This window comes from Papio anubis, chromosome 3 (assembly GCF_008728515.1).
Source record: "Papio anubis isolate 15944 chromosome 3, Panubis1.0, whole genome shotgun sequence".
In the NCBI taxonomy this organism is placed as follows: domain Eukaryota; kingdom Metazoa; phylum Chordata; class Mammalia; order Primates; family Cercopithecidae; genus Papio; species Papio anubis.
The window spans coordinates 19581150-19599857 of NC_044978.1; the positions used below are offsets into that span (position 1 = coordinate 19581150).

The window sequence follows — 18708 nt, forward strand, 5'->3', positions numbered from 1 at the left end:
GAGGTGCTGAGAGTGAGGGCTGCTAGCCATTGTCACCTCACAGTGAGCCAAGATCAGGCCGCTGCACCTCAGCCTGGGCAACAGAGCAAGACTCTGTCTCAAAAAAAATAATAAATAAAAAGGAATAAGCATAATAAATAAGTGCATTGCATAGCATGTTAGAAGTGTAACCATGATGGGTTGGAGAGGGTAAAGAAGAGGGTCTGGGAGTGCAGGGGAGGGGCATGTTGCAGTGTTCGGTTGGGAGGTAGCTCAGTCCTCTTTGAGAAAGTGAGAAGGTGAGCAAAGACTCATGTTAGACAAGCAGTGGCTGAGGGAAGAGCAAGGTCATAAAGCAAGTTTGAGCCTCCTCAATTCAGCAGCCCAGGAACAGGCAGGAGACCAGTATGGCAGCAGGAGAGGAAACAAGGAGTGTGCAGGCCTGCCTCACTTTATTGAGCTTCAGTTTATAACACTTTGCACAGATTGCATTTCTTACAAAGGGAAAGTTGGTGGCAACCTTCAGCATCAGCGCCATTTTTCCAACCACTTGCCTTCACTTTCTGTCTCTGTGTCTCATTTGGGTAATTCTCACAATATTTCATTTTTTAATTATTATTATATATGTTATTTTGTTTGATAATTATCTTTGACATTACTATTGTAATTTTTGGGGTTGCCACGAACTGTGCCCCTGTAAGATAGCAAACTTCAATAAATGTTGTGTGTGTTCTGTTTCATATACCAGCCATTTCCCCATCTCCTCAGGACTCCCTATTTTCTGAGATACAACAATATTGAAATTAGGCCAATTAAGAATCCTACAATAGGCTGGGCGTAATGGCTCATGCCTGTAATTCCAGCACTTTGGGAGGCTGAGGCGAGTGGATCATGAGGTCAGGAGATCAAGACCATCCTGACCAACACAGTGAAACCCCGTCTCTACTAAAAACAATACAAGAAATTAGCTGGGCATGGTGGCGGGCACCTGTAGTCCCAGCTACTTGGGAGGCTGAGGCAGGAGAATGGCGTCAACCCGGGAGGCGGCGCTTGCAGTGAGCCAAGATCGCGCCACTGCACTCCAGCCTGAGCGACAGAGTGAGACTCTGTCTCAAAAATAAATGAATAAATAAAAATAAAAGAATCCTACAATACCAGCCGGGCAGAGTGGCTCACGCCTGTAATCCTAGCACTTTGGGAGGCTAAGGCAGGTGGATCATTGGAGGCCAGGAGTTCGAGACCAGCCTGGCCAACATGGTGAAACCTTGTCTCTCCTAAAAATACAAATCACTCCTAAAAATACAAAACAAACACAAAACAATACACCTAGCCAGGCATGGTGGCACATGCCTGTAATTCCAGCTACTTGGGAGGCTGAGGCAGGAGAATTGCTTGAACCTGGGAGGTGGAGGTTGCAGTGAGCTGAGATTGCGCCACTGCACTCCAACCTGGGCGACACAGTGAGACTCCATCTCAGTAAATAAATAAATAAATAAACAAACCTACAATAGCCTGTAATCCCAGTACTTTAAGATGCTGAGGCAGGCAGATCACTTGAGTCCAGAAGTTCAAGACCAGCCTGGGCAACATGGAGAAACCCTGTCTCTACAAAAACTACAAAAATTAACTAGCATCCTGGTGCACACCTGTAGTCCCAGCTACTTGGGAGGCTGAGAAGAAAGAATCACCTGAGCCCAGGAAGTGGCGGCTGCAGTGAGCCAAGATCGTGCCACCACACTCTAGCCTGGGTGACAGAGCCAGACCCTGCCTCAAAAAAAATAAAAATAAAAATAAAAAAAGGACTCTTACAATAGCCTCTAAGTGTTTAATTGAAAGGAAGAATCTCAAGTCTCTCACTTTAAATCAAAAGCTAGAAATAATTAAGCTTAGTGAGAAAGGCATGTTGAAAGCCGAGATACGCAGAAATCTAGGCCTCTTGCACCAACCAGCTAGCAACCTCCCAGAACCTCGGTTTCCTCCTCATTTGTAAAATGGGGCAAATCTGCTTCCAGTTGTTTTGAACATTAACTTAGGTAATGCATGCAAAGCACATAGCGTCATTGTTGTTATTTGTGAGCCTTAGAAGACTCTGCTATACATGTCTATTATCAGCAGTTAAAAGGGTCACCGAGATGTGAAGCATGACTTTCTCCCTCATCTTTATTGCCAAATCCATTTTTTATTCTCGTTTTCCTTTCTCGTGTACTTTGAAGACCTCCTTCCTTGGCAGACAGACTTTGCAATCCCAGGGACTCCGAGTTTCCTGCATCACCCTTAGCACCACAGAATTCATCTGGAGCCTGGGGAGAAATGCCCCGGGCGTCCTCCAAACATTTGAAGCTTCTCCAGCTTCACTTGTCTGTTTCTTACTTAGTCTGTGCGCATTCCGCCTAACTTTGTATTTGCTAGATGAAGGGGATAATGATTATGACTGTTTCAGTAAGCAAGAGCAAGTGAGGCAATTAGTTCAATAAATGTTAATTAAGTGCTAACTATATGCAGCTACTCTGAGAGGTGCTGGAAATACAAGACCAGGAAAAGAGCCCCTGTCCAGAAGTTCACAAAAATCTCTTAACTATTTTAATCCCAACAACAAAGTAACTTTCCTGGCTGTTACATAATGTCACATTTGAATTTATCAAGATTTCCTTTTTACCTTTCTTGGTCTTACAAATTTCCCATGCCTGAAATTTCTCATGTTTGCCTTTTTTTCCTCAATAGAGTTGATAGATACCTCTGCTGGCTGGGTCTCTCTTGGCCATCCTGAATAAGCGGTGTTCATGATGCAAATTAAGCATTTGGAAAGCACATTCATCTTTTTAAATGCAGTGTTTAGCAAGTTCTTGCTACCTGGAAAGTGTTCCGTAAATATTTGTTTTAATCATGAAAAGGATTTTCAAGTTGTCAGGGTACAATTTAATTTCAACATGCTCAGTAAGTCTGGGGAGAGCAGACAGGATGTCCGTAATTTGGTATTCTTGGGAATAAGGAGAAGGTGGAGCACTGTGTGGGAATTGAAACTGACACCCAAGAACTTGCATCTGCACTTCCTTTCTTAGACCTGAGCCCCTTGGAACTCAGTATCAGCCTCAGGTCAGGGCAGGTTGGTGGTTGAAGCATTTTGGGAAGGATGTTTATAACAACTTATTTTTTTACTTATTATAAAAGGATTACATGCTCATCACAACCAAAATGAGTAATTGAGGTAGCCAGGGGTAGAGCAGGCCTTCAAACTCAGGTTATCTCTCCCCTAGAGTAGGGCTGCCCAACCCCCAGTCCATGGCCCATTAGGAACTGGGCCGCACAGCAGGAGGTGAGCTTCATCTGTATTTACAGTCACTCCCCATCACTCACATTACCTCCTCAGCTCCGCCTCCTGTCAGATCAGCAGGGGCATTAGATTCTCATAGGAGCACGAACCCTATTGTAACTGCACATGCAAGGGATGTAGGTTGCACACTCCTTATGAGAATCTAATACCGGATGATCTGTCACTGTCTCTCCTCTCCCCCAGGTGGAACCATCAAGTTGCAGGAAAACAAGCTCAGGGCTCCCAGATTCTACATTATGGTGACTTGTCTAATCTTTCATTATATATTACAATGTAATAAAAATAGAAATAAAGTTCACAATAAATGTAATGCACTTGAATCATCCCAAAACCATCCCCCCAACCCCGGTTCGTGGAAAAATTGTCTTCCACAAAACCAGTCCCTGGTGCCAAAAAGGTTGGGAACTGCTGCCCTAGAGTCATGATACAAGACTGTGTCATCTTAGGGATGAGCTGAGGATCGCCTGAGTGATGGGTGACCTTGGGGCTGGGCTCAGAGCCAGTGAGAGGAGTGGGGGATATCTTTACGCTGGGGTTCCAGAAGAGGACAAAGCAGCATTGCCAATATGTTTGTGAGATGTTGTCAGAAAAAGGTAAGGTAAAGGAATGCAGTTATGCAGCAGGTTCAGCAACACTTAAGAGATCTCTCACCTACAGATGGATGCTTAGCTCACACTGCTCAAGAAAAAGTAGCGTAAATGCAACTTAGCCCCTTAATTGTACATTTCAAAGACTCAGAAATATGCAGCCAGAGATTTGTTATCAATGGTCACCAAGAGGGAAGGACAAACACGAAAAGCTTGTGGGAATTATAATTGCTAGAACGTCCAAGCATCAATAATTTGTGACAATCTAGGACATCTCAAAAGTCTGTATGTTGCATCGCTTTGAATTGTATTTATCACATCCTCTGCTATAGTGAAAAACAAGTTTGAAATGTGAGTGAAGTAACACATCGTGACCAGCAGGCGGCAGTCTTACTTCATATAATTTCTTTAAAGCTTGCAGAAAGAATTACAATGAATTATTTTATTCTATGTGATAACAGGAATCTAAATATAAAACTCATATTTAGAATGAATTATAAATTCAATATTATTTAATCATACCATGGCCTGGAGTTCTATGACTAATGTTAACTAAACCTGTTCATTCAACTAACTGCAAAAATACAAGATAATACGTGTAGTAATTAGTTGAATTTATCATCAAGACATATTTCAGCACACTAGATAGAAAAGTATAATGTCTAGACTACTCTAAGTCATAGGGGGGCAAATATAGTTAAATATCAATTTTCCAATTAAGATATTTAATTTATTTTGCCTTCCTATTTCAGGCCTATATACTTTTATATTCTATACCTCAGAAGTCTCATCCATTTTTTTAAATGTGTAAGTTTTCCTTTACTCTAAAGAAATATTACTTTCAATGTTTTAGAAAGGTTAATATATGGTTGCAATTTTTATAACATTTAAAAGCATATGTCACATATGTAGTCCATTTTGTGTTGCTTTAACAGAATGCCACAGGCTAGGTAATTTATAAGGAAAAGAAGTTTATTTGGCTCACGGTTCTGGAGTCCTGAAGTCCAAGCGCATGATGCTGACATCTGGTGAAGACTTTAGTGCTGCATGATCCCATGGCAGAAGGCAGAAGGGCAAGAGAGGGTGAGGGCAAGAGAGGGCCAAACTTGCTTTTATACCAAACCTGCTCCTACAACAACAACATTAATCTATTCATGAGGGCAGAGCCCTCATGGCCTAAACACCTCTTAACAGTCCCACCTCTTAAACTTGTCACAGGCTGGGCACGGTGGCTCACGCCTGTAATCCCAGCACTTTAGGAGGCCGAAGCAGGTGGATTGCCTGAGGTCAGGAGTTTGAGACCAGCATGAGCAACATGGTGAAACCCTGTCTCTATTAAAAATACAAAAACTAGTCAGGTGTGGCGGCATGCACCTGTAATCCCAGCTACGTGGGAGGCTGAGACAGGAGAATCACTTGACCCGGGAGGCAGAGGATGCGGTTAGCCAAGACCTCCAGCCTGGGTGATAAGAGTGAAACCCTATCTCAAAAAACAAAAACAAAACAAAACAAAACAGAAAACCTGTCATAATGGCACTTAAATTTCAGCATGAATTTTGGAGGGCGTATTCAAACCATAGTACATACTATTCAAAATTAAAATGGCAAACTCCACTTGGTAATTATAGTAAATTTATGTTTACTTGCAAAATATTTACTGAGTCTATTACAGTAAGAACACATTTTTCTTTTTTTCTATTTTGAGACAGTCTCACTCTGTTGCCCAGACTGGAGTGCAGTGGCGTGATCTTGGCTCACTGTAACCTCTGCCTCCCGGGTTCAAGCGCTTCTCCTGCCTCAGCCTCCTGAGTAGCTGGGATTAATGGCACCCCCACCACGCCTGGCTAATTTTTCTATTTTTAGTAGAGACAGGGTTTCACCATGTTGGCCAGGCTGATCTCAAACTCCTGATCTCCAGTGTCTGCCTATCTCAGACACCCAAAGTGCTGAGATTTCAGGTGTGAGTCACTGCGCCTGGCTACATTTCTCTTTATTTACTTTATTTACATTCAGGAAGTCTCTGGCTTCACTAATGCTAATGTAATACATTAACAAGCATGCCTCTGCCCCCAGAATTATGCTGGGCTTTAAGAAATAAAGGAAAAGTTTCTCGCCTTCAGGGAGCACATAACCTTGTTACAGAGACAGGCCCAATAGAGTCTGATGTCCCTGGAAACTCTCAAATTCCCGAATACATGATTGCATATACATTCTCAGCCATTTGCTTATGTTATCAAAGTGGAAAATGGCAGCTGGTTTGCTTTTTGGACAATGAATAGTCAGCTGAGTACTCAGTGATTAACAGACTCGTTGCCACCTCACTCCTCAACTCCACCCCAACACGTTCACACATCCACTTTTTTTTCTTTTTTTTTTTTTTTGAGACGGACTCTTGCTCTGTCACCAGACTGGAGTACAGTGGCGCGATCTTGACTTACTGCAACCTCCACCTCCCAAGTTCAAGTGATTCTTCTGCCTCAGTCTCCCGAGTATCTGGGACTACAGGAACACGTCACAACACCCGGCTAGTTTTTGTACCGGGTTTCACCATATTGGCCAGGCTGGTCTCGAACTCTTGACCTCATGATCCACCTGTCTCGCCCTCCTAAAGTGCTGGGATTACAAGCGTGAGCCACCGTGCCTGGCCTACATATCCACTGTTAAGATTAATTAAGGTGATTAATCTTAAGGCGGGAAAGTTTCATGTGCCTAAGTATCAGAGTTCCTTTTTATAATAAAACCAGGAAGTGCTCAATTTATAAATGCCAGGAACCTAGTAAATGCATGGCATGATAGATAACATATGGTGGTATACAAGCTTTAAATATCAGCTAGAAAAAAATCAGGAGACAGAATGGACCAAATTGCTAGAGGTTGGTGGTGAAGATTACAAGTGCAGAGTTGGGCAAGATCCCTGCCAATGAGAACAAAGATTTCCTGATGACAATAAGGTGAGCTGGAGCTGAGATGATGGGGAAGATTCAGAGAGACAGAGAGGAGCAGAGGGGTCACTGGATTGGGAGAAAGAAAGGCATGAGGAGGCCGGGCGCGGTGGCTCACGCCTGTAATCCCAGTACTTTGGGAGGCTGAGGCAGGCAGATCACTTGAGGTCAGAAATTCAAGACCAGCCTGGCCAACAAGGTGAAACCCCATCTCTACTAAAAATACAAAAATTAGCCTGGTGTGGTGGCGAGCACCTGTAATCCCAGCTACTTGGAAGGCTGAAGCAGGAACATTGCTTGAACCTGGGAGGTAGCAGAGGTTGCAGTGAGCTGAGATGGCACCACTGCACCCTAGCCTGGGCAGCAGAGACTGTCTCAAAAAAAAAAAAAAAGAAAGAAAGAAAAAAGAAAAAAAAGGAAAGAAAAAGAAAGGCATGAGTAAACATAAAGGAGCCTTCATTGTTATCTAAAGGGAAGATCCTTTACTTAATTTAATTTCAAAAATAATATATTCTCTACTGTCCAGTGATCTTTTGTGCAAAATAAGGTTGCACCCAAGAATCTTGCAGAATCCTACTGGTGCTAACCCTCCGTAGGCTGGTTATTGTCATTGTGTCCCCCCAAAATTCATGTCGACATCCTAAACCCAAGAACCTCAGAATGTCAGCTTATTTGGCTGTAAGGTTGTTGCAGATGTAGTTATGATGAGGTCATGCTGGAGTAGGGTGGGCCTTAAATTCAATACGACTGGTGTTCTCATAAAATGGGAATATGTGGACACAGATGCACACAAAGGGAGAATGCTGTGTGAAGACTGGAGTTTGCTGCCGCAAGACAAGGAACTACCAGAAGTTGGGAGAGAAGCCTGGAACAGATGATTCCTTAGTGCCTTCAGCCGGAGCATGGCCCTGCAGACACCTTCATTGTGGCCTTCTAGCCTCCAGACCTGTCAGACGATACATTTCTGTTGTTTGAGCCACGTCTGTGTCCACATATTCCCGTTTTATCGGAACACCAGTCATATTGAAATTAAGGGCCCACCCTACTCCAGCATGACCACATCATAACTAATTACATCTGCAACAACCTTATATCCAAATAAGCTGACATTCTAAGCTTCTTGGGGTTAGGATATCAACATGAATTTTTTGGGGACACAATGACAATAACCAACCCATAGAGAGTTAGCACCAGTAGGATTCTGGAAGATTCTTGGGTGCAACCTATTTATGGTACTTTGTTCCAGCAATCTTAGCAGACTAATAACACCTATCAATCAAAACACACTGCCTTTATCTCAATATTTCATATGTATAAACATATACAGTGAAGTCCAACATAAGCAGTCTGAGGTAGTCACCCCATTAGACTTGCAGATTGGGGAGAAACTCATGCAGAGGACTCTAGGTAAATTCTCATTCACCAATTTATTTATTTATATTTATTTATTTTGAGATGGAGTTTATTATTATCTTATTATCTGTTAACCATATTTCCCTATAGCAGGCTCAATAACAAAATATAACTCCTTATGTAGGAAAACTCACTTTGTGAAAAATGTTTTGTGTATGTGTGTTTCTGACTTGCTCTTGTTGCCCAGGCTGGAGTGTAATGAATGGGGTGCTCTCGGCTCACTGCAACCTCCGCCTCCCAGTTTCAAGCAATTCTCCTGCCTCAGCCTCCTGAGTAGCTGGGATTACAGGCATGCACCACCAGGCCCAGCTAATTTTTTTTTTTTTTTAGTAGAGACAGGGTTTCACCATGTTGGCCAGGCTGATCTCGAACTCCTGACCTCAGGTGATCCACCTGCCTCAGCCTCCCAAAGTGCTGGGATTACAGTCGTGAGCCACTGCACCAATTTAAAATTAAGTGTGGCTGGTGGTGGAAGCCAGCGAAAAAGTAGCAAAAGGGTCCATATGAGGCTACTCTCTGGATTTTGCATGAGGTAGAAGGCTGGTTGCACCAATGCTCTATAAATCATCAGCTTGTTGGAACATCATCCTGGCTTTAGGTGTCCACACTAGCTTTTGAGTCATTTTTCTTCTTCTCAGCCAAACATTGCCTCAGTTGACTCATGTACCCTGTGCAGTGGAACTGGGCTTTTAGCTTGGACTACCACTCTGAAAGGTGATCCAGAATGCCCCTGATACTGATCCTCAAACCTATGACTCTCCATCTTCAGAGTTAGTACTGTGCTGATTCTGAGAAGAAAAAAAAATCTGTCCATATATCCTTGTTTATTTAGTGTACTTACTTCATTGGCATCCCTGTTTCCAAAAAGGACTTGAAATGACTTACAATAAAAACACCTGGCCAAGATGAACATTATCAACCACGTGGCTTGAAACGGACAGGGTAGTTACACATTCTGTCCAGTCAGCTTTCATGGAACAGTAAGTTCTACTCAGATACCACATGGAAATGCATGCCTGGTCTGTGCTATTAGAACAACATAGGCTTATGTTTTGGGATCTTTGGGGTGCTGCTGCTTCTTTGGAGTGTCCGGTGGCACCTTTGCCCAAGTTCTTGTCCTACGTCCAGGAAGAATCCAGGAAGAATGAGGTATGTAGACAAATGAAGGGTGAACAGGACCAAGAGGAGCTTTATTAAGTGCTGGAACAGCTCAGAGGAGAGCCACAGTGGGTGGCTCCTTTCTACAGGAAGGTTGTCCCATCAACTCTGCAGCTCTCAGCAAAGAGGAGGCTCCTCCCAACGGGTGTTCAGCTCTCAGCAGATAGGGTAGCTCCTCTCTGCAGCTGGTCGTCCCATCATCTTCCCAGCTCTCCACAGAGAGGGCAGCTCTTCTCTGCAGCTGGTCCTCTAGGGACTCTTCGTCCTCTGCTCTGCTCTGGCTGAGCTGGGGGGCGGGGTGGGAGTTGCGTTTATGGACCTCATAGGGTAGGAAGCATGTGCCAGTTGGTTCATGGGCAGGTCCAGAAAAGGCACCACAAGTCCCCACTCCAGTCGGTGGATCTGGAAGCCCCTTCCGCAGGCTTCCGGCCCTCCCTGGCCCCTTCCACCCAGGAATCTGTCTGCCTCCTGCCATTCATGGCACCCAGGCTTGGCCAGACTTTGCTCCAAGATCAGAGCTGGTGCCAACAGTAGGGAGAAGCCACGCAGCAGGAGCAGGGACTTCCAAGCCTGCAAGGGCAGGGGAGCCTTCCTGGGCTCCCAAGAGTGCAGGAATATCTAAGTCTGCAGCCACTGGTTTGGGCAGCTGCAGCTGCGAAGCAGATAGGAACAAGGGCAGGGCTTCGCCTTCTCCCAGCCCCTAAGAGCCCCCAGCTGCACATTGGGATCCCTCTCTGCCTGATCTCCCTGCTCCCCTGTTGTGCTGCTCCCCTCTGCAAGCTGTGGGGGAAAGTGAGTGGGCTGTCTGCCTCCTCCCCATGCCCTGCAGCAGCTGGCATGATGGTAGCCGCACAAGACAGCTGCTGCTGCTGCCATCACTTTCAAAGCCTGAAACAAGTTTTATCTGCCATGACATTACTTTTTACATAGAGCAGCTAATCAGAGATAAATTGGTCAATATAATGGCAGAGAAAAGTGGGGGGAAGTTCTCATTTCTCATTCTTATTATCTGTTAACCATATTTCCATATACCAGGCTCAATAACAAAATATAACTCCTTATGTAGGAAAACTCACTTTGTGAAAAATGTTTCATGTATATGTGTTTCTAACTTGCTCTTGTATATACTTTTTTTTTTTTTTTTTTGAGATAAGGTCTCACTGTCTTGCTCAGGCTGGAGTGCAGTGGCATGATGACAGCTCCCTGCAGCCTAAACCTCCCAGGCCCAAGCAATCCTCCCACCTCAGCCTCCGGAGTAGCTGGGCCCAGAGGCATGCACCACCCTACCCAGCTAATTTTCTTATTTTTTGTAGAGACAGGGTCTCCCTATGTTACCCTGGTTGGTCTCAAACTCCTAGGCTCAAGCAATCCTATTGCCTTGGCCTCCCAAAGTGCTGGGATTATAGGCATGAGCCACCATGACTGGCATTTGTATGTACTCTTAAGTGACAGCACTAAAAAACAAGACACAGAAAAAACTATAATCTGAACCAGTTGTATAACAGGAAAACAAGGAATACAAAAAAAAAAAAAAAAACCAGTAGAAATAAAAATGAATTAAGTCAGTGAATAAATAATTGTTTCTAAGGAAATAACAATACAAGCACTACAAACACAATTCAAGAAAAGAGGTAGGGGTGGGGAATGATTTATGTAATTTAAATATTTTAACAAATTAATTTTGATTTTAAAAGAAGAAATCAGAGCCCAATAATTTATTTTAGAAACAGCAAAATGATCATGGGCCTTTTCTCTCAGATATCTTGAATTATACTAAAGTATCCCAAAACAAACTAACAAAAAAGAACCATTCTTCAAAAATACATATATACAGTAGGGTTGCATTTGAAACACAATTCCACATGTACCACCTACACATTACTCCATGGCAACATGGCATGCTCTACTCTGACAGCTTCATTAAATCACATCCTTGCAGAAAGAAAAACTCAGCCAGTCATCTCAGCAGCCCATTGCACTAACATGACACTAATATTGGCCCCTTCTTGAATTGTTAATCAATTGTCTTGTTGTAAGCCAATTCCTCTGTACTGGCAGACTTGAGTCACAGTAAGACTGATGAAGGTTGACACTATGTCTGTTTTGGATGAATGTTTTCTATTTCTTTCTTTCTTTCTTTTTGGGACAGGGTCTTTCCCTGTTGCAGAGGCTGGAGTGCAGTGGTGCAATCTCGGCTCACTGCAGCCTCCTCCTCCTGGGCTCAAGTGGATTCTCCCACTTCATCTTGTCCAGTAGCTGGGACTACAGGCATGCAGCACCAGACTTGGCTAATTGTTTATATTTTTTGTAGAGACAAGGTCTCACTATATTGCCCAGGCTGGATGAAAGTTTTCTTCTGCTCATATGTGCACAGTTGTCACACAAACCCAGCAGAACTGAACCCATGACTTTTGAGTCTGCAATCCAGGCTGTGATTGTGCTAACCATACCACCACTAAAGTCATGGGACACTTTTATATGGAGCTTCACTTTCAAATGGTGCACTCCACACTTACATACATGAGGTCACAAGCATCTGAGAGAAAGACCATCATCCCCATTGTGGAAATGAGGTGGTGACTCAAAAGGTGGGAACACACAGGCGCAAGGAGAGAAGGGTGCATTGCAGGCTGGCCAAGGATGCTGGCTGGAGGGCCGTCTGCAGAAGACTCCTTCTCCTGAGTAATTCAGTGCATTGGGAGGCAGCTACTCTGCCTCCATGTAATGCCAGCCCATTGGAAAGGAGTTTATTACATTGCACTCTAGGTGGGAGGTATGAAGTGAAATTAAAATGAGAAGAGCACAAAAATTTATGGAGCCCACAGAATCATGCTCTCCATCACTTCATTTTTGCTCAACAGTGTGGCAAATGAAAGTGCTCTTGTGACCCCCAGGAAACCATTCTGAAGCTGAAGCTCTTCATAGAATTTTCAGGAATAAATCTCATTGCTCAGTCAGGTCACCATGGTTGCTGATATCTGGAGCTCAAACTTAAGTCAGCATTCCTGGCAACTAAACCATTGTTTCAGGATAAAACTTGCACGAGTTTGACCATACAGGTTCTTCATGCCCTGAAATACAAACAAGTTACAAACAAGGCCCTGGATAGGCCTTAAATTAGTAAGGATCTCATTACAAGAAAGGCTGAGAAATGTACAGCAGGCTCACACCAATGGACAGAAATACTACATCTTTGCCCAAAAACAGTAGTGATGAACTTTGGATGCATAATCCACTTTAGACTGCTCACCAGATTTTGCACGTTTTCCCCAATCATGGTGACACATTGCACTAGTACACTATGCCTTATACGGTCCCATGGCCATCTTAAGATGGTTGGACAAAGTCTTCCTAAGACCCAGAATAACGTGAAATTAAATTTCAAACATAAATGATATTTTGGTTTTACTGTCATACTGTAGTTCATCATGATCTGAGAGCAGTAACCAATCAAACAGGACTTCATCAAGCAATTCTTTACTGGATCAAAACTTCTCTGAGCAAACCCCACTCCAGGATGGCTAAAGCATGAAGCTCTAGCAACTGTGAAGGGATGGAACTGAATCCAAAAACTGCCATGGATCTCCAGTCTCCTTTCACATCAGATAAACCCATATTCATAAGATAAAGGGCAGCAGGATCCCTGACTTGAGCATCTGGCCCTCCCCTCCATAACACACAGAAAAGGCGACTCCTTATCAGTTTTAAACCTCATAGTGATACATATTAAAGCCACCATGGTTTAATATTAAGGCTGAATGGAGTAAATCCTATGGGCAAGCAGGAGCCCCTGGGACATCTCGCCCTAGCCTTTGCTTACCTGGCAATTTGACAAATCCCTTCAAGACAGATGGCTCTGATTGTCACCCAGACATTGGCATAGGGACTTCCCTTTTATCCCTCATTTTGGAAGTTTTTGTGTGCATAAGAATTACTGCATAGATTATACACTCAAACATATGTTAAATTTTATGGTCAATGCAAGGGATTTTCTAGATTCATTTTTACTATGTACTAACTTTGGAACCTAAACTTCCCTGAGAAGCCACCTCCATGAATACCAACTGGCTTCTAACCAAATAATCTTTTCTTTTTTCTTTTTGGAAAGAAAGAACAGCTACTCAAAATGAAGTCACTGCCTTTCTTTCACATATCTAGTTCCTAATATAGAACAGTTTATTTGAAAACTGTATACATCAATAGTAAGTTTATGTTTCCATTAACAGGCACTCAGCAATACCTTTATGTGTAAGACAATACCTGGATGCAACAGCTGCAAGAACATGAGCTGTGTCCTTTGTTCTCAAGGGGCTTTAGTCCTACTTTGGGAAGATGGGCAATGTACATTAATATAGTTTGTATAATGAAAGAATTTTAATGTGAGTGATAAGAATAATATCACTTATTTTGTTGTGCAGCAAAATTTTTCAGACTGATTAAAAATGTAAAATTCATTTTATTTTTATTGTTGCTGGTATTTTTTTTTCTGTAATTCTGTCACTGAAAATACATTCCTCACGCTTAATGTTTTTATTAATCTTCCACCATAAATAAATCATGGGATAAGAGTCACTGTCCAATTTATTTTACGGCTTAAAAAAAAGGCACTCTAGTTCTTTCATAAATGAACTGTCACAATAAATTATGCAATGTTCCTAAACTGTTAGACAAATCTGGCATATTTATTTTAAATGAATTAAAATGTATGCAATGGACTAGATTTCCCCACTTATTCACAATACTCATTTCACTGGTCCGAAATATTGAATCTAATCCATTCTAAAATGCATGAATCATATGGCTAATTTCTCATGGTGACATTAAGAGCAAATCGTACTGAAGCTCATACAATATTTCCCAATTTACCACTTCAGAGACACAGTGGTGATGTGTAGTCATCTTAAAGTCTAGAATGATACAGTCTGAGAGTTAATATGCAACAAATGAAAAAATATTCTCTCCCCAAAACAATCAATATGCATTTGTTTATATTAAATATATTGATTCCATTAAAAAGTTACACTTGGTTGACAAGAGCATAAGATGAAGACTTACCTACCTGCTTCTTAAATTCTGTTTCCTGTCATTCCAGGGTCCCACCCCCAGGCCTCTCTCAAGCAACTTCTTGCTCTAACTGTCACCCCAGACAGAGCTGCAATTCTGAGAGGTGGACTAGATTTTAGGGGATTCTGAGGAAATCCCCAGGGGTCATCCATAGCACCCAAGGTATCTTGAATAAAACTGGGGCAGGTGTAACAGTGCCTGAAGAAACTGGCAAGAAATTAGCAAGCCCGCAGCCCATGCTCAGGGAAGCAGGGACAAGAAGAGGAGAGTGGAAGAGTCCTTTCAGCCCCAACCCCAGGCTTCAACCTCTTCTGCCATCAAGAGGGGCTGGGAGGCCATTGGGTAGTTAAGGGCAGTGGTGAATGACTACCACATTCTTCCATCATCCTCAACCCTGGTGATCAAGGACAGGGGCCAGGAAGTGGCTGGAGCATGAAGCACGGTAGGACACTCCTGACCAAAGGTGACCTTGAGCACTCAATAGGCCTCCATCCTCCTGGGCTGCTTCTCAGCTTCCAGGCCCCCAGGTACTGCTTGCAGAAAGATACTCACAACCATGGCCTTCTCCTTGAGGAAGTGAGACCCTGATGGAGCCAGGGGCAGAAGCACTTTAGGGGAAGCTGGGGAGGTTAAGCAAGGACACCTTAAAAGGGAGTTGGTAACACAGCAGCCTCTTTGAAGCAGGCAATATTGATTTCTTAACAGTTAAATGCATTCTGTAGGTTGATCTCACAGATAAACAAATGGTATATTCATGGTGAGTGGAAGAGTCAGAGATCCTTGAATTATGTAACTTATGTGTTCCTGACTTTGTATCATATCTTATGTCTAATGCCTTAGGTTAGACAACAACTGCTATTTAAAGCAAATCTATGCCTGAGCCAGTGTCTTATAGGAAATAATCAACCATTTATGCCTGTAGCCTTTGAAAACTGTCCTGGAAGTCAGGCCGACAGGAATGCTGTTGGAGGCTACAACCTGGCTTACATCTGAGAAGTCTCTCGGATACTTCTAGTAATGGTTTTGGTTCCTCATTTTCCCATAAGTCTTCCCATAATATTATGAAAGAGGGCAAATAATGTATTCAAGAAAAATAAGTAGCATGAGAGTCAATGCGAGCAAAAACAAGAAGTAGAGACAGAAAACCAGATTAAGCCCTTTAGAACTTGAAGCTTCCAAGTACCAAAACTAGTAGGCAGTCAACGCGCAAACAAGTCCAAGCCATAAAATGAGTGTAAGGCAGGGCGGAGGAGCATGATTGTTCTGTGATGACTATTTTGGTACTCTTTTGTAACATTGACTGTTTTAGAGCTGTCTTTGATTCTCCCACTTTTCTGGTGCCCTCAGAACGGGGGCCTGGTGCTGGGTGAATCACAGGCTGGTTACTGGCTAAGCAATAACCAGCAGTTTTGCTCGGAGTAAACTCATTACCTACCTTGTCTCTTATGGGCAATAAGCTACAGTTGACTTTCAATATAATTAAATGTAATATTAATGTAACAGTCCAAGACTCCTGAAGGCATCTGGCAATTCCCTTTTTAATCTTAGTCCATTTTCAGTAATTAGTACTACAGGCCAAAAGCACATACACACACAGCAGTATACATCACTGAGATCAATCACATTGACAGAGATCTGCAGGGTCCTTTTATCCTCCACTTTCTCTCTCTCCCCATCATTGCTAACCCACATCATTATGCTTATTTGCAATTCTTAACTGCCCTTCTTACCCTACGCTCCATACTTCTGAGCAGCAAGTTGTAATTTCTATTCATTTTAGGAAACTGTCCCATTTCATTCATAAACACAATGACAACATTCTTCAAATTTTAGGGATGGTTAATTTCCACATGCTTTTAAAATTCCTATTAAAGCAGCAAGGAAGGCTCATTGGAATTAGCAGTGAGGAAGGCTCGCTGGAACAAGTAGCAAGGAGGGCTCACTGGATTTAGCAGCAAGGAAGACTCATTGGAATTAGCAGAAGAAATGCCCTCCTATGACGAGAGAGCCCATAAACCATGATGCTGAAAAAACAGCCATTGCTTCAAGGTCATCTGTACATTCGGCCATATATTCATCGTGGATTAATCAATTTTGTCTTTTTGCTGGATGACTGAAGTCAGGGAGAAACATGCTGGTAACAGATCTGAAACATGTCACTAGAGAGAAAAGCAGAATCAATACCAAATAGACTTGAGGCCAAAGTCTGAATGATATTTCACACAAACCAAGTGGACTGATGGTTATCTGTATTTTAAAATGCCTTCCTCCAGGATTCTCCAGCATGAGGTTCTACCACCAACTTCCAGCAGATAATTCAACAAGATGTATTGGCATCTCTTGTGTGCCAGAAACTTTACTAGATTAGACCAAAAAGACTCCTAAAGAAAAGCTGCAAAGCTTATAAATGCCTGAATATCATAAAAGAAACATAATTTCTTAAGAAATTAGGTCCAAATAAAGAAACCTACTTCCTCAGCTGGATAATTGCAGTTATGACATATGCTCCACATAATCCATAAATAAAGAAAAATTACTGATCAGCATATTTCTCCATAATGGAGAACAAAACAAACCAGCCAATCATTCCTGGAATGAAGGATAGAAATGGTATTTATTACTTTGGGAAGACAGAGTCAGCATCATACTGAAGGTGACAGCATTTGGCCTCTTATGATGGGAGGAAAAAAAGGTTCAATTTGTTAGGAAACTTCATTTCTGGGGTTGGATCAAGTCAAAATTGTGACATCATCTAAAGTAGACTTTAGTGTCAACACACTTTCCCATTGTGACAATCCACTTGCACATGGCCTGGGTCTTTGGGCTCCCCACTGTGGAGCCTCTCACAGCGGATCTAGGCTTTGGATAGCTGGCTCCATGCTCTAGCAAAGCCTCACTTAGCAGTGGGGAGGTCCCAAGAAGAGAAACCAGATACCCATATAAAGCTAGCCTGCTTAGCCTTCCAGGGTCCTTCAGCTCTTACCAAATGAAAGCCAGCTTGCTCCACCTACCGCCAAGCCAGCATCTTATTCTCCCCATTCTTGTCTCTGTAAGTCCCCCAGACACCACTACAAAGGCCTTTGTACACCTCTACCATTCACCTCAGCCTCATCCCTCCTGGCCTTGCTCATACCTTGGGGCTTCTCCTCAGCCTCTGCCTTCAAAAGAGCCACTGTGCCCACACCAGGATTTTTTGTGTCACGACTATCCAAAAGATAAAAAGACAAGGCTGGGTGTAGTAGCCCATGCCTGTAATCCCAGCAGTATTTCGGGAAGCCAAGGTGGGAGGATCACTTGAGGCAGGAGTTGGAGACCAGCCTGGGGAACATAGCAAGACACCCATCTCTACAAAAAATTGGAAAATTAGCTGGGCATGACAGTGTGCACCTGTAGTTCCAGCTACTTAGGTGGCCCAGGTGGGAGGATTGCCTGAGTCCAGAAGTTGGAGGCTGCAGTGAGCCATGATTGCACCACTGTACTCCAGCATGAGCAACAGAGCGAGACCCTATCTCAAAATAAATAAACAAACAAACAGAATTCTGTTTCTTCTCTCTTAATTCTAGTAAACAACTACTCAAAAAAGAGAGCCATGAAATTTACCAGCCTAGAAAATTGCAATCAACTTCATGAGCTTCATTTGGATTTCTCATCATGCAATAGCAAAGTCACAGTTATTCCTACTAAGATCACAATGGTGCTGTCAGAGCCTCCCCTGAGCTTGAGAGCCCCCCTCTTCTAAGCAGCATTTGGAGGTGAGTGGCACAGCCTCCCTGTCAAGTCTGGGGACGAAGGATTCACCTGGTGGGCCGCATTCCTGGAGAATATGTTGGCATCTTTGTATGTTTCTTTTCCCATATGTTGACTGCTGATGTTTGTTTCCTTTCTTGTTTGTTTACTTGGGTCACCCAACTCCAACATCCTCCATTGTATAGTGGGAAAGTGGATGTCTGGCTTTCCTTCCTTCCTGAGGAAATTATGAACTAGAAGAACAAACTCCAAGCTAAATACAAGTCATGACTTTTCCAGAATCCAAAAGCAAAGTAACTGTGAAGTCAGATTCTTTACAAAGGTGTCCCCTCTAGAGCTCAGTCATCCCCCTACTCGGAGCCTCCAGGGCTCTGTTTCATACTTCTCTCACCAAGACATTCCTTTTCTAACCTTCCTCTGCAAATATCCACCCACCTTTCAAGAAATGCCACCCCTACACACAGGAGGCAAAGTTCCAGATGCATCC

At 43.0% G+C, this 18708-nt stretch overlaps 1 protein-coding gene across 2 annotated transcripts in view; it reads left to right on the top strand.

Annotated features, from left to right (window-relative positions):
- The first annotated feature begins 17437 nt into the window (after positions 1-17437).
- The window catches only part of MFAP3L (microfibril associated protein 3 like), a 47733-nt gene continuing 46462 nt past the window's right edge, over positions 17438-18708 (top strand). The window contains exons 1-2 of one of the 2 annotated variants that reach the window (XM_009207859.3): positions 17438-17523; positions 18038-18226. The gene's annotated coding sequence lies outside the window, so the exon portion shown is untranslated. Of the gene's footprint in view, positions 17524-18037; positions 18227-18708 lie in introns of those variants that run through there. The other variant, XM_031664172.1, reaches the window with a different exon arrangement.